Source organism: Scyliorhinus torazame, chromosome 3 (assembly GCF_047496885.1).
Source record: "Scyliorhinus torazame isolate Kashiwa2021f chromosome 3, sScyTor2.1, whole genome shotgun sequence".
Classification (NCBI taxonomy): Eukaryota; Metazoa; Chordata; class Chondrichthyes; order Carcharhiniformes; family Scyliorhinidae; genus Scyliorhinus; species Scyliorhinus torazame.
In genome coordinates, this window is record NC_092709.1 from 343,084,787 (window position 1) to 343,108,160 (window position 23,374).

The following is a 23,374-nucleotide window of genomic DNA, read 5'->3' on the forward strand; positions in this document are numbered from 1 at the left end:
ATAACTTTTCTTTTTTGCTTCTTGCCAAAATGAACAATTTCCCTCTTTCCCACATTAAATTCCATTAGTCAGATCTTTGTCCACTGACTTATCCTGTCCTCCAGTAGCTTGTGTCTCTTTCCTCCTTACTTTCCTACCTATCTTTGTATCATCAGCAAATTTAGCAACCATACCTTTTGTTCCTTCATCCATACCTTTCGTTCCTTCATCCACATTGCTTGTACAAATTAGAGAAAGTTGAGGCCCCACAACACTGATCCCAGTGAAGTATCACACATTACATCTTGCCAACCAGAAAATGACCCGTTTGTGTCAACTGTATCCTGTTAGCTAGCCAATCTGCTATCCATGCAAATATGTTACTCCCGACACCATGGGCTTTGATTTTCTACAAAAACCTTTCATTGGCACCTTATCAACTGCTTTCTGAAAATCTAAATTTAGTATATTAATCAGTTCCTCTTAATTCACAGCAGACGTTGCTGCTTCAAAGAACTCCAATAAATTAGTTAAACGTGATATTCCTCACAAAACCAAGTTGACTAGCTTGATTACGATGAACTTATCTAAGTGTCCTGCTATGACGTCTTTAATAACAGCTTTTAACATTTTCCCTATGACAGATGTGATGCTAACTGGTCTGTAGTTTCCTGCTTTCTTCTCCCTCCCTCTTTGAATAAATGAGTTACATTTTCTATATTTCAATCTAATGAAATCTCCCCCGAATCTAAGGAATTTTGGAAAGCAGCACAACAACCATCTCACCATACTGGGCAGCACAGTAGCACAAGTGACTAGCACTGTGGCTTCACAGCGCCAGGGTTCCAGGTTTGATTCCCCGCTAGGTCACTGTCTGTGCGGAGTCTGCACGTTCTCCCCGTGCCTGCGTAGGTTTCCTCCGGGTGCTCCGGTTTCCTCCCACAGTCCAAAGACGTGCAGGTTAGGTGGATTGGCCATGCTAAATTGCCCTTAGTGTGCAAAATGTTCAGAGGGGAAGGAGGGGTTATTGGGTTACGGGGATAGAGTGGAAGTGAGAGCTTAAGTGGGTCGGTGCAGAATCGATGGGCCGAATGGCCTCCTTCTGCACTGTATGTTCTATAAGTCCCCAGGATGAAATACATCAGAACCTGGGGACTTGACAGCCCACAGTACCAACAATTTGATCAGTATCACTTTCCTGGTTATTGTAATTATCTGGAGTTCCTCCCTTTCTTGATTTACAGATTTTGGGATATTGCTTTACCTTTGATTATGAAGACCAATTCTAAATATCAGTTCAATTCACCTGTCATCTCATTTTACATTAATTTTCCAGACTCAATTGAGAGAGGACCAATACTCACTTTGTTAACAATTTTCTTTACGTATCTATGGAAGCTAATACAATTGGTTTTTAAATTCATAGCCTTCTCTCCCTCTCTCCAGACATCTTTTAGTTATGCTCTGTTATTTTTTAAATATTCTTTCCAATCCTCTGATCTGCTCCCCACCCTGGAACAATTATATGCTTTTCCTTTAATTTGATACTGCCTTTAACTTTTTTTTAAAGTTAACCACGGACAGTGGGGCCACCCTTGGAATTTTTCTTTCTCGTTGGAATGCACCCATTCTGTATATTCTGTAACGTCCCACAGTAGTTAGCACTGTTGCTTCACAGCGGCAGGGACCAGTGTTCGATTCCCGACTTGGGTCATTGTCAATGCGGAGTCTGCATGTGCTCCCCGTGTCTGTGTGGGCTTCCGCCGGGTGCTCCGGTTTCCTCCTGCAAGTCCTAAAAGACATGCTGTTAGATGAATTAGACATTCTGAATTCTCCCTCTGTGTACCCGAACAGGCGCGGAGTGTGGTGACTAGGGAATTTTCACAGTAACTTCATTGCAGTGTTAATGTAAGCCTACTTTTGACAATAAAGATTATTATTAAATGCGTGTCACTGCCTCTCTACTGACCTATCCCTTAACTTCACTTGCCAGTTCATTTTAGTTAGCTCTGTTTTCATGCCCTCATATTTGAAAATGAAAATGAAATGAAAATCGCTTGTCACGAGTAGGCTTCAAATGAAGTGACTGTGAAAAGCCCCTAGTTGCCACATTTCCGGCACCTGTTCAGGGAGGCTGTTACGGGAATTGAACCGTGCTGCTGGCCTGCCTTGGTCTGCTTTCAAAGCCAGCAATTTAGCCCTGTGCTAAACAGCCCCTTCTGTTTTACAACCACTCTTTTCTCTTTCAGGCTGAATGTAAAATTCAATCATATTACGATCGCTACTACCTAGGGGCATTTTCACTAATCCAATCTCGTTACACAATACCAGGTCTAGCATAACATGCTCTCTGGTTGGCTCCACAACATCTTTGTTATAAGAAATTACCCTGAAAACATTCTATGAACTCCCCATCTCTACCCAAACTGCTTCTACATTCTGGTTCCCTGAACTTGGGTCATCCCTCTCTGATGTATGAATTCCATCATTCATTCACAGAGCCACCTCTCCATCTTTTCCTCGCTTCCTGTCGTTCTGAAATGTCATATACCCTTCAATATTCAGGTCCCAATCTATGTCATCCTGCAGTCATGACTCTATAATGGCCATCAGATAATACTCTCTTATTTCTATCAGATCATCTGTTTTATTTCAAATGCTATGCGTATTCAGATTTAGTTTTGTCCTTCAATTATTTTGAGAAGTCTTACAACACCAGGTTAAAGACCAACAGGTTTTGTACTGTAAGATTTTTTACTGTGCCCACCCCAGTCCAACGGCGGCATCTCCACATCAATTATTTTAGTAATCTCTAGCTTTATCTACTGATTTACTCTTGGATTTGTATTCTATGCCTTCCTGTCATGGCCTGTATTAGTATCTTACTCTCTCTTGCCTTGTCCATACTCTTCATTTTACTACTTTTTCCCAAATTTGATCCCTTACTCCCACTCTACGTCCCTAGATATGTGGCTCCATAGAACACTGGTCCGAGCACAGCTCAGGTGTAGACTGCCCCAATAGGACAGCACCCACCTTTCTCAGTACTGTTGCCAGTACCCCAAGAATTGGAACTCACTTTTCTCACAACAGTTTTTGAGCCATGCATTAATTTCTCTAATCTTATTTGCCCGATGCCAATTTGCATGTGGCTCGGTAATAATTCAGCATTACCTGCTGAACCTCCTGCACTCTCGGAGTCCCCTTAACTGACTCACTCACAGTCCCTCCTGTCTCTGACCACTGATCAGATCAGGACCCTATCCTAAGGGGTGTGACCGCTGATGTGTTGGGCACTCTGGATCTGTGGAGACTGCGTTTACCTTAGCAGTAACATAGACAGGCTACCAACACTTGTAATAGTACAACTCTATTTTATTTAACTAAGAGCTGTTAAATATACTTGCACTGTGGGTCGACACTATGTTAGATTGACTGAAGATCTATGCCTAACCTGACCAGCTTATACTGCTAGCACATGGTGGATGTTTGTGCTACTGACTGCGGGCTCTGTCTGTCTCAGAGGCTGCATCCCGAATGAGCGGGAAAACTAGTGCCCTCTGTCTTTATAGTGACTGTGCCCTAACTGGTGATTGGCTGCTGTGTTGTGTGTGTTGATTGGTCTTGCAGTGTGTCAGTCAGTGTGTCTCTGCACCATCATATACTGATGTGTATATTATGATAACCACCTCCTAGTACAAAGTGTCCAAGTAACCATTTTCCCTCCCTGATGCATTGCAGAGCATATGGCTGACCAGCATTAACCCTGTGAGCTGGTTAAACGACAATGGAGCCCAGAAAACTTCTCTCCTTCTCCAGTGCCATCATAGAATTTACAGTGCAGAAGGAGGCCATTCGGCCCATCAAGTCAGCACCGGCCCTTGAAAAGAGCACCCTACACTCAAGCCCGCACCTCCACCTTATCCCAGTAACCCATTAACCCCATCTAACCTTTTAGGACACTAAGAGCAATTTAACATGGCCAATACACCTAACCTGCACATCTTTGGACTGTGGGTGGAAACCGGAGCACCCGGTGTAAACACACACAGACACGGGGAGAACGTGCAGGCTCAGCACAGACCGTGACCCAAGCTGGGAATCGTACCTGGGACCCTGTATCTGGGAAGCAACAGTGCTAACCACTGTGCTACCGTGCAGCCCATACATTGTCCCTACATTGAATTACCCGTTACACTGGAGGTCAGACACTCCTTGATGAGGACGGCAAGGGAGGATGAAAATCCAAACAGTTCTCAGTCAGAGTTCTTGGCAAAATTTCTTTCAAAAATACATGAGGAAATAAAATTGACCATAGATCGAGAAAGTAGAAAGCATGCAGCTGCACTCCTCAGAAAATAAGTGTTTTCTTTATGCAAGGATCCTTCCTGTCGATTCCCTTATTTCCCATTTCCTACCGAATGATCTGGTGAACTGCTCGCAGAAAAATACTTTTCACTGTACCTCGGCACACGTGACTATAAACAAATCCAATCCAATCTAATTCTTCTACTTTGTCTTTATCATTTTTTGATACATGGATATTTAATGGATATGTCCATTAAATAGCCATGTCCATCCCCAGTAAGAGATTCTGATTGACTACCACTGTAAAATAACAACATCCCCAGTAAATCATTGTACTCGGCCTCCACTTTTTTGTTAGCACTGTGCCAAGAAATAAAACATTGAAAATGAACTTATTTTTATTGAAAATTTTAAAGTTGAAATTTCAAAGTTGAGTAGAGGGAGCGAGTTGCAAAATAGTACACAGTTTTTTTTAATAATATATTTTAATCAAATTTTTTTTGGCCAAACAAATCAATACAAAGGTTTCCCTTTTTACAACAGTAAAGCAGTATAAATAACAGTGGCCGTTTTTAATAAATAAATAATATATAAACTAAATGGCAACTGCCATATCAAAAATAATAACTCTCCAAAAATAAAATCAAACAATCCAATATACATAGCCTAATACAAATATCTATACAAAAACACCCCTGAGGGCCCGCCCGGGCTCTCCCCCCCCCCCCCCCTTTCCCCCCTGGGTTGCTGCTGCTACCTTCCCATTTCCTTTATCGTTCTGCGAGGTAGTCAATGAACGGTTGCCACCGCCTGGTGAACCCTTGAGCCGAACCCCTTAGTGCGAACTTTATCCGTTCTAGTTTTATAAACCCTGCCATGTCATTTATCCAGGTCTCCAAGCCCGGGGGTTTGGCTTCCTTCCACATAAACAATATCCTTCGCCGGGCTACTAGGGACGCAAAGGCCAAAACATCAGCCTCTTTCACCTCCTGCACTCCCGGCTCTTCTGCAACCCCGAATACATCCAACCCCCAGCCTGGCTCGACCCTCGAGCATCTCCCACAGCTATCCTCTACCCCGAAAAATTTACTGAGCCGTGCTCCGGTCATATGTGCCCTGTGTAAAACCTTGAATTGTATCAGGCTTAGCCTGGCGCACGAGGACGACGAGTTTACCCTACGTAGGGCATCAGTCCACAGCCCCTCCTCAATCTCTTCCCCCAGCTCTTCTTCCCATTTCCCCTTCAGCTCATCCACCATGATCTCCCCCTTGTCCCTCATTTCCCTGTATATATCCGACACCCTACCATCCGCCACCCATGTCCCTGAGATCACTCTATCCTGAACCTCCTGCGTCGGGAGCTGCGGGAATTCCCTCACCTGTTGCCTCGCAAAAGCCCTCAGTTGCATGTACCGAAATGCATTCCCTTGGGGCAACCCATATTTTTCCGTCAGCGCTCCCAGACTCGCAAACATCCCATCTACAAACAGATCTCTCAGTTGCACAACCCCAGCTCTCTGCCATGCTCCAAATCCCCCATCCATTCTCCCCGGGACAAACTTATGGTTATTTCTTATCGGGGACTGCACCGAGGCTCCCGTCCTTCGCCTATGCCGTCTCCACTGCCCCCAAATTTTAAGTGTTGCCACCACCACTGGACTTGTGGTATATTTCTTCGGGGAGAACGGCAATGGCGCCGTCACCATTGCTTGTAGGCTGGTTCCCCTGCAGGACGCCATCTCCAATCTCTTCCACGCCGCTCCCTCCCCTTCTCCCATCCACTTACACACCATTGAGATATTGGCGGCCCAGTAGTATTCACTTAGGCTCGGTAGTGCCAGCCCCCCCCCTATCCCTGCTACGCTGCAAGAACCCCCTCCTCACTCTCGGGGTCTCCCCGGCCCACACAAAACTCGTGACACTTTTCTCAATTCTCTTGAAAAAAGCCTTCGTAACCATCACCGGAAGGCACTGAAACACAAAGAGGAATCTCGGGAGGACTACCATTTTGACCGCCTGCACCCTACCCACCAGTGACAGGGGCACCATGTCCCATGTCTTGAAATCCTCCTCCATCTGTTCCACCAATCTTGTTAAATTAAGCCGGTGTAAGGTTCCCCAACTCCTGGCTATCTGAATCCCTAAGTACCGGAAATCTCTTGCTACCTTCCTCAGCGGTAAGTCATCTATTCCCCTGCTCTGCTCCCTCGGATGCACCACAAACAACTCACTCTTACCCATATTCAATTTGCACCCCGAAAATTCCCCAACCTCCCTGAGTGTCTGCATTATCTCAGGCATCCCCTCCACTGGGTCCACAACATACAACAATAAATCATCTGCATACAAGGATACCCGGTATTCTTCTCCTCCCCTGAGCACTCCCCTCCACTTCCTGGAGCCCCTCAGTGCTATGGCCAGGGGCTCAATCGCCAATGCAAACAGTAACGGAGACAGGGGACACCCCTGCCTCGTCCCTCTATGAAGACGGAAGTAATCAGACCTCTGTCTATTCGTGACCACGCTCGCCACCGGGGCCCTATACAGCAGCAGTACCCATCCGATATACCCTTCTCCAAAACCAAATCTCCTCAGCACCTCCCACAGATAATCCCACTCCACTCTGTTGAATGCTTTCTCGGCATCCATCGCCACCACTATCTCTGCCTCCCCCTCTGGTGGGGGCATCATCATTACCCCTAGCAACCTCCGTATGTTCGTGTTCAGCTGTCTCCCCTTAACGAACCCAGTTTGATCCTCGTGGACCACCCCCGGGACACAGTCCTCTATCCTCATCGCCATCACCTTGGCCAGGAGCTTAGCATCTACATTTTAAAGGGAAATGGGCCTGTAGGACCCACACTGCAGCGGGTCTTTTTCCTTCTTCAAAAGGAGCGATGTCGTTGCCTCCGACATAGTCGGGGGCAGCTGCCCCCTTTCCCTAGCCTCATTAAAGGTTCTCGTCAAAAGCGGGGCCAGTAAGCCCATATACTTCCTATAAAATTCCACCGGGAATCCGGCCGATCCTGGGGCCTTCCCCGCCTGCATGCTCCCAATCCCTTTTACCACCTCCTCCATCTCAATCTGTGCTCCCAGTCCCGCCCTCTCCTGCTGCTCCACCTTAGGGAATTCCAGCTGATCAAAGAAACACATCATTCCCTCCTTCCCCTCCGGGGGCTGAGCCTTATATAACCTCTCATAAAATGCCTTGAACACCCCGTTCACTCTCTCCGCTCCCCGTTCCATCTCTCCCTCCTCATCTCTCACCCCACCTATCTCCCTCGCTGCTCCCCTCTTCCTCAATTGGTGGGCCAGTAGCCGACTCGCCTTCTCTCCATACTCATACTGTACACCCTGTGCCCTCCTCCACTGTGCCTCTGCCTTACCCGTGGTCAGCAGGTCAAATTCCACATGTAGCCTTTGTCTTTCCCTGTACAGTCCCTCCTCCGGTGCCTCCGCATATTGCCTGTCCACCCTCAAAAGTTCTTTCAGCAATCGCTCCCTTTCTTTACCTTCTTGCTTCCCTTTATGTGCCCTTATGGATATCAGTTCCCCTCTACCCACCGCCTTCAACGCCTCCCAGACCACTCCCACCTGAACCTCTCCATTGTCATTAAGCTCCAAGTACCTTTCGATGCACCCCCTCACCCTTAAACATACCCCCTCATCAGCCAATAAGCCCATATCCATTCTCCAAAGTGGGTGCTGTTCTTTTTCCTCTCCTACCTCCAGGTCCACCCAATGTGGAGCGTGGTCCGAAATAGCTATGGCCGTATATTCCGTCCCTGTCACCTTCGGAATCAGTGCCCTTCCCAAGACAAAAAAGTCTATCCGTGAGTATACTTTGTGGACATGGGAGAAAAATGAGAACTCCTTACTCCTAGGCCTACTAAATCTCCAGGGGTCTACCCATCCCATCTGCTCCATGAAGTCCTTGAGCACCCTGGCCGCTGCCGGCCTCCTCCCGGTCCTGGACCTCGATCGGTCCAGCCCTGGATCAAGCACCGTATTAAAGTCTCCTCCCATTACCAACTTTCCCGCCTCCAGGTCTGGGATACGTCCCAACATACGCCTCATAAAATTTGCATCATCCCAGTTCGGGGCATATACGTTCACCAGAACCACCGCCTCCCCTTGCAATCTGCCACTCACCATCACATATCTACCCCCACTATCCGCCACTATGGTCTTTGCCTCAAACAGTACCCGTTTCCCCACTAAGATAGCCACCCCCCTGTTCTTCGCATCCAAACCCGAATGAAACACCTGCCCCACCCATCCTTTACGTAGTCTGAACTGGTCTATCAGTTTCAGATGCGTCTCCTGCAACATAATCACATCTGCCTTTAATTTCTTTAGGTGTGCGAGTACCCGTGCCCTTTTAATCGGCCCGTTCAGCCCTCTCACATTCCACGTGATCAGCCGGGTTGGGGGGCTCTTTACCCCACCCCCCCCCTTGTCGACTAGCCATCCCCTTTTTTAACCCAGCTCCTCACCCGGTTCCCACGCACCCGTGTATCCCTCCGACGGCGCCCTCCCGCCTCGGCAACCCCATCCCATAACAGCTCCCCCTTCTCCTTAGCAGCAGCAACCCAGTTAACCCCCCCCCCCCCAGATCGCTATCTAGTGTAGTTGCACCCCCCATGTTGCTCCCAGAAGTCAGCGAACTCTGGCTGACCTCGGCTTCCCCCCTTGTCCTCGGCCCCCACTGTGCGAGGCCCCCTCCTTCCTGCATCCCTGTTCCCGCCATAATTACCATAGCGCGGGAACAAAGCCCGCGTTTCCCACTCGGCCCCGCCACTAATGGCCGGCACCCACAGTTCCTCATACTCCCCCCCAACATGGGGGAAGAGAGAAAAGTTACAGGATCGCAAGATTAACAAATTGAAAAATCATCCCCCCCCCTTTTCCTCGCCCCACATAATCACCCCACCACTTTGTCCCAAAAGTTCTTTCTCTCGCCAGACTATTCCAGCTTCTCGTCCACAATGAATGTCCACGCCTCTTCTGCCGTCTCAAAGTAGTGGTGCTTCCCTTGGTGTGTGACCCACAATCTCGCCGGTTGTAACATTCCAAACTGGATCTTCTTTTTGCGAAGCACCGCCTTAGCCCGATTAAAACTTGCCCTCCTTCTCGCCACCTCCGCACTCCAATCCTGGTATACGCGGATCACCGCGTTCTCCCACCTACAGCTCCGAGTTTTCTTCGCCCATCTGAGGACCGTCTCTCTGTCATTATAGCGGAAAAACCTCACCGCTATAGCTCGAGGTATTTCTCCAGCCCTCGGTCTTCGCGCCAAAACTCGATAAGCTCCCTCCCCCTCCAAAGGGCCCGTCGGGGCCTCCGATCCCATTAGCGAGTGAAGCATCGTGCTCACATATGTCCCGACGTCCGCCCCTTCTGCGCCTTTGGGAAGACCCAGAACCCTTAAATTCTTCCTCCTCGAATTATTCTCCAGTACTTCCAGCCTTTCCACACACCTTTTGTGCTGTGCCTCGTGCGTCTGTCTTCACCACCAGGCCCTGTATTTCGTCTTCATTTTCAGCAGCCTTTGCCTTCACAACCCGAAGCTCCTGCTGTTGGGTCTTCTGCTCCTCCTTTAGCCCATCAATCGCCTGTAATATCGGGGCCAACAGCTCCTTCTTCAACTCCTTTTTCAGTTCTTCCACACAGCGCCGCAGGAACTCTTGTTGGTCCGGGCCCCATAACAAACGGCCACCTTCCGATGCCATCTTGCTTTGTGCTTGCCTTCCTTGCCGCTGCTCCAGAGGATCCTCCGCAATCTGGCCGCTATCCTCTCCCTTATCCATACGTGTCCGGGGGGATTCCCTTCTGGTTTACCGCACAGTGTTTTTGGCCGTTTAAATTGCCGTTGGGGCTCCTATTAAGAGCCCAAAAGTCCGTTCCACCGGGAGCTGCCGAAATGTGCGACTTAGCTGGTCATCGCCGCACCCGGAAGTCCAAAATAGTACACAGTTAGGAGTTGACCCAGGGACAGGGAAGGAATCGCGATATAGTTAGAAGTCAGGGTGGTGACTGACTTGGAGAGGAACTGCAGGTGGTCGTGCTCCCATACAGCTGCTGCTATTGTCCTTCTTGGTGATAAGAGTTCACAGGTCTGGAAGGTGCTGTTGAAGGAACCTTGGTGAGTTGCTGCAATACATCTTGTAGATGGCACACATTGTTTACACTTTCCGTTGGAGGTGGAGGGAGTGAATGTTGAAAGTGGCGGATGGGGTGCCAATCAAGCGGTCTGCTTTGCCCTGAATGTTGTCGAGCTCTTGACTGTTAATGCAGCTGCACTCATTCAGGCCAAGTGGAGAGCATTCCATTACGCTCCTGACTTGTAGATGGTGAACAGGTTTTGAGAAGTCAGGAGATGAATTACCCGCCGCAGGATTCCTAGCCTTTGACTTGATCTTGAAGCTACAATATTTATATAGCTAGTCCAGATGAACTTCTGGTCAATAGTAACCCTGAGGACATTGACAGCGGAGGACTCAGTAATGGTAATGAAGGGGACCAGACAGGAATGTCCCCTCTCCCCGTTGCTGTTTGCACTGTAGAACCTCTGGCGATTGCCCTGAGAGCTGCGAGGGGGTGCAAGGGAATGATTAGGGGAGGGGTGGAGCACAAGGTATCGCTGAACGCGGACGACCTGCTCCTGTATGTATCGGACCCACTGGCTGGGATGGACAGTATACTAGGAATATTGAGAGAATTTGGCAGGTTTTCAGGGTACAAACTGAACATGACTAAGAGTGAGATGTTTGTACTGCAGGTGAGGGGCCAAGAGAACAGGTTGAAGGGGCTGCCATTTAGGATGGTCGGAGAAAGTTTCCGATACTTAGGGATACAGGTAGCGCGAGACTGGGGCAGGCTACACAAGCTAAATTTGACGAGAGTGGTAGAGCAAATGAAGAGCAAGTTTAGGAGATGGGATGCACTCCCGCTATTGCTTGCGGGATGAGTGCAGAGTAAAGGTGACAATCCTCCCAAGATTCCTGTTTATTTTTCAGTGCCTCCCGATTTTCATCCCACGGTCCTGCTTCGAAAGGGTCAACAACATTATTATGGGCTTTGTCTGGGCGGGGAGGTCCCCGCGGTTGAAGAAAGCGATGCTTGAGAGGAACCGTGCTGCTGAACCTCAGCAACTACTACTGGGCGGCCAACATAGCCATGGTAAGGAGTTGGATGGTGGGTACGGGGTCTTTATGGGGGCGAGTGGAGGCGGCTTCGTGCAGGGGGCACCAGTTTGGCAGCCCTGGTCACGGCCCCCCTACCGCTCCCACCGGCCAGGAGTGGTGGCAGCTCTGCGGATATGGGGCCAGTGGAGGAGGCATGTAGGGTAGGTGGGAGCATCGGTCTGGTCTCCAATATGCGACAACCACCGATTCTGAGCGTGGCGGCGGGCGGGGGTGGGAAGGATGGGCGATATGTTCTTTTGGCAGGGGGGGGGGGGGGGCTTCTCGAGCATGAGGGCCTTGGAGGAGAAATTCGGACTAGTAAGAGGGAATGACTTTCCGTGCTTGCAAGTGCATGACTTCATACGCAGACAGGTCCCAACATTCCCACGCTTACCACCAAATGCGATGCAGGACAGAGTAGTCTCTAGGGGAGAGGCCGGAGAGGAGAAAGTCTCGGATATTTACCGAGAACTTACGAAAGGGGAGGAGTTCCAGGCAGAGGAACTGAAGCTCAAGTGGGAGGAGGAACTCGGCGAGGAGATGGAGGGGGGGTATGGGTGGAAGCCCCGAGTAGGGTAAATTCAACTGCAACATGTGCGAGGCTCAGCCTGATTCAGTTCAAGGTCGTCCACTGGGCCCACATGACGGTGGCGCAGGTGAGTCAATTTTTTGGGGTGGAGGACAAGTGCGCTAGGTGTGCGGGAGGGCCAGCGAATCAGATCCACATGTTCTGGGCATGCCCAAAACTTAGGGGATAGTGGGAGGGATTTGTGGACAACATGTCCCAGGTACTGAAAACTAGGGTGGTGATGAGTCCAGTGATGGCAATTTTTGGGGTCTCGGAAGACCCGGGGGTCTGGGAGGAGAGGGAGGCCGACGTCTTGGCCTTTGCTTCCCTGGTAGCCTGGCGACGTATATTGCTGGCATGGAGGGACTCAAAGCCCCGAAGACCGAAGCATGGCTCTCGGACTTGTCGAGCTTTTTGGGGCTGGAAAAAAATTAAGTTTGCCATGAGAGGATCTGTATCAGGGTTTGCCCGAAGGTGGCAACTATTCATCGACCTCTTCGCGGGGAATTAAATGTCAGCGGGGGGTGCGGGGCAGATTACAGTAGAATAGGAGGGATAAATAGGCGGGTACAGGGCGGAATTCTTCCCCCCCACGCCGAGTGGGAGAATTGCCAGGGCGCCGCGCGAGTTCCGCCACGCTGCCCCAACACCCGGACTCGTTTCTCCCCGCCCCCCCCCCCCCCCCTCCCAAACCAGCACCACGAGAATCACGCCTGGCCGCTCGCCGTTTGCAAAAGGCGAGCGCCGATTCTCCGGCCCGGATGGGCAGAGCGGCCACCCCAACATGACATCTGGTCGCTGTCAGCGGGAATTGCGCTGGAACGCTGGGGGGGGAGGGGGGGGGGGCCTGTGGGGGTTCCTGCACCCGGGGGGGGGTGGCACATTACTGAAAACTGTAACTGTTTACAATGCCATAAACACCTTAATAAAATTGTTTATTAAAAAAAAGTATTGGTAATGAAATGAAAATGAAATGAAATCGCTTATTGTCACAAGAAGGCTTCAAATGAAGTTACTGTGAAAAGCCCCTAGTTGCCACATTCCGGCTCCTGTGCGGGGAGGCTGGTATGGGAATTGAACCGTGCTGCTGGACTGCCTTGGGCTGCTTTCAAAGCCAGCGATTTAGCCCTAAACTTTGGTGCTAAACCAGCCCCACAATGCTATTGATTGTCAAGTGGAAATGGTTAGATTCTCTCGTCAGACATTGCCTGCCACTTGTGTGGCATGAATGTTACTTGTCACTTATCAGCCCAAGACTGGAAATTGCCCAGGTCGTGCACCATATGGAATTGGACTGCTTCAGTATCTGAGTTTTTGCAAATAGTGTCAAACATCAGCCTCACATCTGGCCACACAATGGAAGGAAGGACATTGAAGAACCAGCTGATAATGGCTGAGGGAAAAACGACCCAAAAAAACTGAAGCAATGGCCCAGGACTGAAATGATTGACTTCCAACAACAATCATCTTCCTTTGTGCTCGGAATGACCCTAACCAGTGCAGAATTCCACGGCCCCAACCTGATTCCCATCAATTTTGCTAGCGCCCCTTGACGCCAGTTCAGCCAAGTGCAGTCTCTATGTAAATGATGGCCTCGGTGAAAAGGGCAATCTCCCTTCCCTTTTCTTTTTTCTATGTTTCGACTTAGGCTGTGATGAGGTCAGGAACCAAAAGATCCTGGAAGATAGAACTCAACGGAAATGAATATGTTATTGCTCACCAAGTGGCGCTTGATAGCACTGTCGAAGACATTATCTTTTTTCTTTATAAATGTTTTTATTAAAGTTTTACATTTTATACACTGTACATTCAACCAGGATGTGTGTATAGGGTACAATATGCAAGACATTTCCCATGGTATCAACGCCTCCTCTTGGTCCCCTACCGCTCCCCTCCTTTTGTTGTTTTAAGTTCCTTCCTCAGGTTACTTATTATAAAGTAGGCAGTTATCTTCTATTTACATGTATCCGGTATTTCCCCCTTCCCCTCCCCCTTTGTTGTTTGACTCCACCCCCTTTTTCCTGCCCTCCCCCCTTCTCCTGCCACCCCCCCCCCCCCCCCAATCTAATTTTCAGTGTTTCTTTGGGGGTTCTGCTGCTTATGGCTTTGCTTCAGGCCCCCTGATATCTGCTTCTGCCATTTCCCAGCCTTCCCCTTCTCCAGCCATAAGGTGATAGAGGGGTGGAAATTGGAAGTGAACTGAATCCCCATCCACCAACACTCTCCTCCGTCTGGATGATCTTGTCCTCACACCCAACAATTTCTCCTTTAACGTGTCTCATTTCCTCCAAACCAAAGTTGTGGCTATGGTGTAGCCACCTAAAATGGCTGATTCCCTATTAATTTGGCCAAAACCCGATTTAAAATGGCTAACCGGAAAGGCTGATGGGAAAAGCAGCCAACAGGACACAAACAGACAGCTGCAGACAGAATAGCGTATTCGGCTCTGGGGAAGTCGGCCCAGATCGATACTCAAGACCATTAGCAGCACATCAACCCAGACATCTGCAGTTTAATCGGCTATCCCCGGGAACAATTGCAACATATTAGCAATTGAATGCCGGGCCAGACCTGTCGGCGCCTGCAGTGGTCGAAACAAAGACAGGTGAACGACCACCCCCCGATCGGGGAATCGCCCCGTTATTGGATATATCGAACCCAGTGATCAGGGAACAAGTCCAATCACTTGGGACTCAGGGTCAAGGGCCGCCCCGAGAGGCGGGAAGCCCCTGGGCCCTATAAAGTGAGGGGCCAAGTTCAGATCTCGCTCTCTCTCCCTTCTTCTCCTGCTCGAGACCTTCGCAAGAACATCAACCAGAAACAGTAAGTTTGACTCCAGCGATCGCTACCCGATAAAGACTCCTAGCCATCGACCTGTATCAGCCTTTTTGAATCCCGCGGGCCAGATCCGATTCGATAAGCCATTCGTTTCCCTGACCTGGGGGGCCCTTCCTAAAGTTAAGTATTGGTCAGTAGTGATAGGTTTCTATATAGATAGTAGGATTATTGTGTAAGCATTGCTTGTCGTATATAATAAATGACCGTTGATTTCAATCTTACTAAGCGGTGTGCTGACTTATTAATCATAACTCGAGCTTGAACCACGTGGCGGTATCAGAAAGATACCTGGCAACTCGTGAGCAAAGGTGACATAATCAGAGCTAATAAACTAAGGCTAAAAAGAGCAACATAATTGGCGACTCTGGTGGGACCCGACATAGAAGTGGAAAACCACTCCGGGAGAACCCCAACAACTTGAATAGAATCCAATCGGAAACAAAAAAAAAACACAAGTGTTCAAGCGGTTCTGGTTAATAATTCACAATTCGGAAGTGTGTGTATGCATGCGTAACTAACAGGGTTATAAGGTAAAACTGATAGATTTTGTTGCGTCAAAACTGTCGGAAGTCTGTATTTTCGGAAATTAGCGCAAGCCGTACCCGCAACTACGACACCACCTTAGCCCCGTTCCAAATTTGAACGTAACGAGCAGATAAGAGAGATGGCCATGCAGGCAATGCAATGCCTCATGAACCCCGAAGAATTTGCGGTCGCACCGATCAGCAGCATTAAAGTGGGACAGTGCCCCATTTGGGAAGTGGAAATTCGCAAATTTCTGCAGGGCAAAGGATGGCCCGTGTGGAGCGGTTTCTGTAATAATGATGACTCAGGTCCCGGAAGTATAGGGCATACTTGGTGGGAGAACATGAGTGAAATCCATAAGAAAAGCTTAGCGAAAGCGCGCAAGCCGATGGCAATCATGTCCTGCATGGCACAATTGCGAGGCACAGAGGAGGTCGTCAGGACGCTCCGAAAAGAAATAGAAGGCATACATCGTATGAGTAGAATCGATGTATGCGAGATGGAAAAGGAAAACATGGAATTGAAAAGGCAGTTAGAAGCCAAGGACGAAGAGGTGGCTGGCGCCAAACGGGGTCACCAGTCTTGTCTGGCGCATTTAAGCAGTTTTCAATCCCAGTATGAGAAGGCTTATCAGGACACGCAGCGTGCCATCCTGGTTAAGAAAGAGACGGAGAAGCAGGTGGAGACACTACAGAAGCAATGTAGTGATCTCAAGGCAGCCTTGAGAGCGCTCCATGCTGCAACCACAGAACAAAGGCAGAGTACCTTAGACCATGCAAAGTGCCGAAAGCAAATTGCAGACCTGCAAGCAATGCTTTCTGTCCAAAAGGGATTCCAAGACACCTTTGGGGAAAGTTTAGACCAGGAAGACGGCCCTGATTGGGAAGAACTGCAAGAGACAGCGCAGAGATATGTTCAAGGAGCATGTGCGCAGGGAAAATCCCAAAGGAGGAGAGCACCCCCACCCCCCACACAGCAGGTAATACAGGCTCCCATGAACCCTGTAACAACCCACCGCACCGCCACCGCAAACGAGGCGGAAGTCTTATATTCCACCCCCCTCACAGTGACCCAATTACGGGACGCGTGTGCTAAAATCGCACCGTTCCTCCCCGCTTCAGACCCACACCATTTCTTTGCCACCGTCAAACACCAGGCGACCATGTACGGCCTGGATGAGAAAGAGCAGGTAAAGCTCACGGTCCTCAGCTTAGACCCATCGGTCGCAGCAGCCCTTCCCGACCCACAGAATGTAGGAGGAGGCACCCTTGCAGAAATACATACCGCGATCCTGGATGCGATCGGGTACAACCGGGGCGACCCCGTAGACGGTCTAAATAAGTGCAGACAGAAAAAGTCTGAACACCCCACAGCGTTCGCAGGACGCTTGTGGATTCACTTTGAAGCCATTTTCGGAAATGTAGACCGTGCCCATTTGTCCGCAGGCAATATGGCCAAACGGACCCGCACCCTTATCTCCCATGCCACGGAAGCAGGACCGAATGCCTGTAGTAATTATGACCCCTCGGAGGAGGCTCATAATGAGAAGTGGGTGGTCAAAAGATTGTCCCGCGTCTGGGAACAAGCGGCTCACGGCAAACCCGCAGCTAGAACCCGAGGAAAACCAAGCCGCCGCAGACGTGCAGGCAGTAAAAACCACTCTTCACAACCCCGCCTGGGTAAACGAGGGAAAGAGCAGCCCCCCAGCAAAACCGCAAGAATGCTACAATTGCGGACAGTTGGGACATTTTGCCAAAGAATGCAAGGCCCCTAAAAAACCACAGACAGCCCAACAGACAGGCACTCTCAGTAAGAAAAAGGCAGAGCCCATACATAGCGTTAGCGCCCAGTCCGATCAGACAGACTTGACCGGAACGGACTGACGGTGTACAGGCTCCCCCAGCTGGGTCTGCGATACCCTTTGGGATAGGTCAGGACGACCCGTAGTCGCAGCAAAGGTTAGGGGACAGCCGATCGAGCTTCTCTGGGACACAGGAGGGTCCCACACAACCTTAAATTCCTCCACCCTTGGTAAGGATACGTGGCCCACCACAGCCACTATCACCCTCAGCGGCTTCACAGGCCACTCACAACAGGGACATATCACAACCCCTGTACCCATCCAGATCGGAACCATTAATACTAAACACCCCGTAGTGTTAGTCGACCTGCCCCCAACAGCAGAGCACATTTTGGGGATCGACTTCATGAATTCTCATCACCTCTCTTTCAATCCAGTCAACCAGTGTGTCTGGAAGATGGCGAAATCCGCTAAAGCCCCCGCAACGCTCAATATAGGGGACTATATGAACAAAATTAGCGCAGTAGGCGAGTTTTGGTTCAACCCCACCACACTCAGCACGGACCGACAGGCTAGGGCAGTCCTGCAAAAGAACAGGGCAGCATTCGCAACCCACAAACACGACTGTGGACGGATGGCCGGTTCCGTACAAATAACAGGACCGGACCCTAGACCCCAGAAACAGTACGGATTTCCCCTAGAAGCAGAGGGAGAAATCCTAAAGGTTTAGCCTGTGGAAAGCTTATTAGAGCAAGGCGTCCTAAGATCGGTAGCCTCAACTAATAATGCCCCGATTTGGCCAGCAAGGAAACCCGACGGATCATGGCGCTTGACCATTGATTATCGGGAACTCAATAAAGTCACCCCCGCAGCAGCCCCCACCGTTGCAACAAGTCGCGAGACCATGCTCAAACAGGGACTCCATGCCCGATATTTCACGGTTTTGGACGTCAGTAATGGGTTCTGGTCCATTCCATTGGCAAAGGCGTGCCAGTATAAATTTGCCTTCACTTTCACTTCACTGCAGCAGTACACGTGGACATGCCTGCCACAAGGCTTCCACAACTCCTCCTCCATTTTCCACCGACAGCTGGCAAACGGACTAGCAAAATTTTCTCGCCCCAAATGTGTGGTACAGTATGTAGACGATCTACTACTGCAGGCAGACACAAAGGAATCGCACATTGAGCTTCTGTCCGAACTCCTGGAATTACTACATTCCATTGGCTGTAAAGTAAACCCCAAAAAGGCCCAGATATTGGAAGAAAAAGTATATTTGGGTACAATTATCACACACGGCAAACGCGAGATCGAGCACAAAAGAATTGACTCGATCGCTAAATTGCCCCTTCCCCAACACGTTTCAGCCCTCCGGTCGTTTTTAGGACTGGTTGGCTACTGCCGAAACCACATTGACGGTTTCGCCAGAAAGGCAGCGCCCCTCTCAGACCTCCTAAAGAAAGGAACCCCCTGGGAATGGCTTCCGCAGCATACGGATGCTGTGGAATCATTAAAACAGGCGCTCATAGCCGCCCCCGCACTACAAGTTCCCGACCCGCTTTCCCCTTACGCCATAGAGGTAGCGACCACAGACCGCACCCTTTCAGCCGTGCTCCTGCAGGAACAGCACGACCAGCTAAGACTTATGGCTTATGCCTCCTGGATTTTAGATGCGGTGGAGCAGGGATTCTCAGCCTGTGAGAGGCACCTGCTCGCAGTTTTCTGGGCAGTCCAGTACTTCTCATACATTACTGGACTGAACCCTATCACCATTTTGACCGAGCACACCCCCACCCAACTTTTACTAGACGGACGACTTAAAGACGGTACCGTCAGCCAAATCCGCGCTGCTAGGTGGACCCTTCTCTTACAAGGACGGGACATCACAGTAAAACGGACAAAGACTCACACATACTTAGCGGACAATCTACAGTACCCCGGAACCCCCCATGAGTGTGAGATCATTTCACCCCACCATAATACAGGCCCCTTTATAGCTAAAACACCCCCCAGAAAACTAGACACTCCATCTCAGAACCCCCCTCACCCGGACACGTGTGACCCCATTAGGATTTATGTGGATGGATCTTCCACAATCCTGGATGGGCAACGCATAACAGGTTGTGGGATTTATGTGGAGGTCGCGCAGGGACGCGCCCTTGAGGAAATCGCATTAAAATTAACCGGACACTTAGGCGCGCAGGCAGCAGAGCTTGCGGCCATCGCTTACATTGTAGAGCACCCAGAGTCCTTCCCCAGCCCAGCAGACATATATTCAGACAGTCTATACGTGTGCAACAGCCTCACTGAATTTCTGCCCCTCTGGGAAACGAGAGGATTTGTTTCCGCGGATGGAAAACCCCTCCCCTCAGCCCCATTACTCCGTCATATTCTGAAAAAAGCCAAGAACAGGACTTTTGGCATTATAAAAGTCTGCAGCCACCATCGTTCCTCCCCCCCTGGAAATGTAAAAGCCGACGCACTGGCTAAGGCAGGATCCAGGCATGGGTATTTTTGGAAGCCCTCCCGAGAGCGCCCCAGTGAGTGCGCCAGTGAATGCAGTTCAGGTCGCGCAGACTAGGATTGAAGATCTAGTAGAGGCCCAGAAGCAGGATAGCGCTCTCACTGAAATCGAGAAAGGGAAGTTTCCAGCCTCATACGAGAGGTACAGAAATACAATAACCACACATGACGGTGTGGTGCTAAAGGACACCCTTTTATGTAGTTCCTGTGCAGGATAGGAACCAAATGATCTGTTTATTCCATGATGGTCATGGACACCAGGGAATCGAACCCACCGCAGCCCACCTCAAACAGCTTTGTTGCTGGCCTAATCTCAAAGAGGGTGTATCCCATTACATTGAGAATTGCCTCATCTGCGCTCAGAACAACCCAGATAGATACGCCAAAAAGGCACATCTCAGCCACACCCGACCCGTTAACGGCCCCTAGACTAACCTCCAGATCGATTTTATAGGTCCATTGCCCCCTTGCAGGAATGGCTATAAATATGTTCTGGTGGTCATAGATACTTTTACAAAGTGGGTGGAAGCATTTCCAGCCCGCACCAACACCGCGAAAACCACAGCCAAAATCTTAACCCACCACATTTTTACAAGATGGGGACTCCCCCGCAGTATTCAATCGGACCAAGGTTCTCACTTTACGGGACGGGTCATGCAGAACGTCCTCACGATATTTGGCATAACCCAAACATTTCACATTGCGCACCACCCTCAGTCGAGTGGTATAGTGGAGCGCATGAATCGGACCCTAAAAACTACCCTAAGGAAAATGGTCCAGCAGAATAACACCACTTGGGATTCGGTCCTCCCCTTTGCGCTGATGTTTTTACGTAACACTATTTCCACCTCCACAGGTTACACCCCACACACCCTCATGACCGGACGCCCCATGAAAGGGACAGAGTACTTGTTGGGTTTAGACCTGACCAGCCCTGAAATTACGGCCCTCACCCATGAGAAAGCCGTTGAACAATTACTCGCAAATATAAAAACGGCTCAGGTAGTAGCCGCTGTTAAACTGGGCACTGAAAGAAAACAGAGCAAGGCCCGTTTTGATAAGGCAGTGCATGCGACGGAGTATAATATAGGACAACAAGTGATGTTGTCTGTGTATAACCCCAGCACATTTCTGTCTCCGAAATACTCGGGTCCGTACTCCATTACGGATAAAGTAAGCCCATCGGTATACAAAATCAAATACCAAAATGGTAAGACTTTGTGGTTTCACATAAACCAGCTAAAGGTTTATGGAGCACAGTCAAACCACGCCCACCACGTCATGCTTGACGCAGCAGACCAAACCCCGCCCACAGCCAACGTAACCACACCAACCCCTTCCACGTCCAGTCCAGACACGGACTCGCCCCGACTCCACCCACAAACTTTACACTCCGCCCCGGAACGCCCACAGACTGCAGCAGCAGAGACAGCGACAGTGACTCTGACGACAGCCACAGCACGCCTCCCTACTATCCTGGTCCCACACCCAGCAACTCCGACTTCGACTCCAGTGACCCCTTCCTCATCACTTTCTTAAACAAACCACACCACCGAACCACACGGACGACCCCGACTTTGTTCCCACCCAACTCGACCCAACTCATTGGCACCGCGACAACTCCTGCAGACTCATCCGCAACGACGAGAGCGACCCCACTCACACCACGCAGCCCTTTCCGCCCTAATTCACTCCAGAGTTTGGCACCCGGGAGAAGGTGACGACCTCGGGTCTGACTCCCAAGCCGCCAACCCCTTTGCGACCCTGTTCGCAACAGAGAACTGAGGTGTCCACATGATGATTTAAAGGAGACACTTGGTGAAAAGTGTTGTCCTTCCTGATGGAACCTGCAGGATGTTTTCCGTTGTTTGTATGTTTGTTTAATGTTGTTCGTCCAACAGGAGAATGTTCTCACCGCCACACACCCATTCACCTGAACTTTTTAGCTTTTTACCCACTGACACCCACCGCGGCCACACGCCCATTCTGCCGAAACCTCTGAGGACTTGCCTCAGACACCCACCGACACCAGACGCTTGTTCAGCGGAACTAGCTTTTCAGCTGATACTTGTTCGGGTATCAGGCGCCCGATCGTAACTGCTCTTCTGATTTGACGGGAGATTCAGAACAGCAACCCCACCATGGTGACTACATTTTTGTCCGTTCTTGTCGGTTGCTCAGGCAGTGGAGAAACGGCGTGAGACAGCCCTGGCTGGGGACCCCCCCGTTGGTCAAAAACGCTCGGGTAGGGGACATACGGTATTGGTAGCCATCCTACCCGGGGACTCCATTCAAATCTTACCTGTCGCAGCCCATACGCACCTCATTCAACCTTTTTCCTTTCAAAAACAGTTTTACTTATTTAGGCAACCTTTGGGTTACATCCTAGAACATTTGGATGATAAACTTAGCACTGGTCCACCATTGGGAAGTGTGCCGTGTCCTAACATTTGTTTTGAAAAAAAATGGGGGAGAAGTCACATATTGTGACCAATTATCAGGGTTTAATTGGCCCCAAGAAGGACAGACACACTAACACACCGGATATTAAACCAAGGTAGTTACAGATACTATGCTTGTTTTACAGAACTCCAGAAGTTCCAGGAACGGAGAAAAACAGAGAACACAGAGAAAGAAAAGAGGACAGCCATGAGGACTCCTTTCATTGTGCGCAACACTCTTTTGATGAACATTTGGTTGCGCGGGAACGCGGACCCCATTACTCCAAACCCCCCTGCTGTTAATGTTTCACTGCCCCGCAGTACCGAGGGCCCAGTCACCAGCCACGCTGCATTATCCTGGTGTGCCAAGTTCAGAACTTGGTACTCCCTGTCATACGTCATTGAGGCACTATTCGCATTGGCCATACTTTGCTGTGCAGTACAGACCATGCGCCTCCGCAAGTGAAAAAGGAGAGTGTACCGCGCTCGAACCCCGGTATATCGGATCCGATCCCCTATATTCGGTTATGACCAGACCCCAGATCCCCGCGACCTATGAGACCAGAATAATGAAACATAATGAAACAACTTGTGTTTTCGTGTAAATAAAAAGAAATGTATGATCCTGAGCTTGACTGCCAAGCCAGGAAAGAATATATGGAATATTATGATTGTTGTTGTATGCTTAGAGAGATAGGATGATGCAATGCTTGATGAGTGGTTTAGGTAAAATTAGAGGTTCCCAGTTTTTATTTTTTTTTTAGATACATGCCCCTGCCTGACATAGCGCCCTCAAGAATTGTTTAGGTAAATTTTTGTGCATAGCTAGGGTCAGAGTAGTGGCCATGTAGGAGGTGCCCCCGCCCTGGTCAGGGAACGGAAAGGACAAAATTTATGTGATCCTTCACGCTTCGCGTTAGGATCACAAGGAGGGTCTGTAGCCACCTAAAATGGCTGATTCCCTATTAATTTGGCCAAAACCCGATTTAAAATGGCTAACCGGAAAGGCTGATGGGAAAAGCAGCCAACAGGACACAAACGGACAGCTGCAGACAGAATAGCATATTCGGCTCTGGGGAAGTCGGCCCAGATCGATACTCAAGACCATTAGCAGCACATCAACCCAGACATCTGCAGTTTAATCGGCTATCCCCGGGAACAATTGCAACATATTAGCAATTGAATGCCGGGCCAGACCCGTCGG

The 23,374-nt window shown here is 49.7% G+C and overlaps 1 protein-coding gene across 5 annotated transcripts in view; it reads right to left on the reverse strand.

Annotated features, from left to right (window-relative positions):
- Positions 1–23,374, reverse strand: part of paip2b (poly(A) binding protein interacting protein 2B) — a 177,232-nt gene that overhangs the window by 14,950 nt on the left and 138,908 nt on the right. The gene's annotated exons all lie outside the window — the stretch shown is intronic.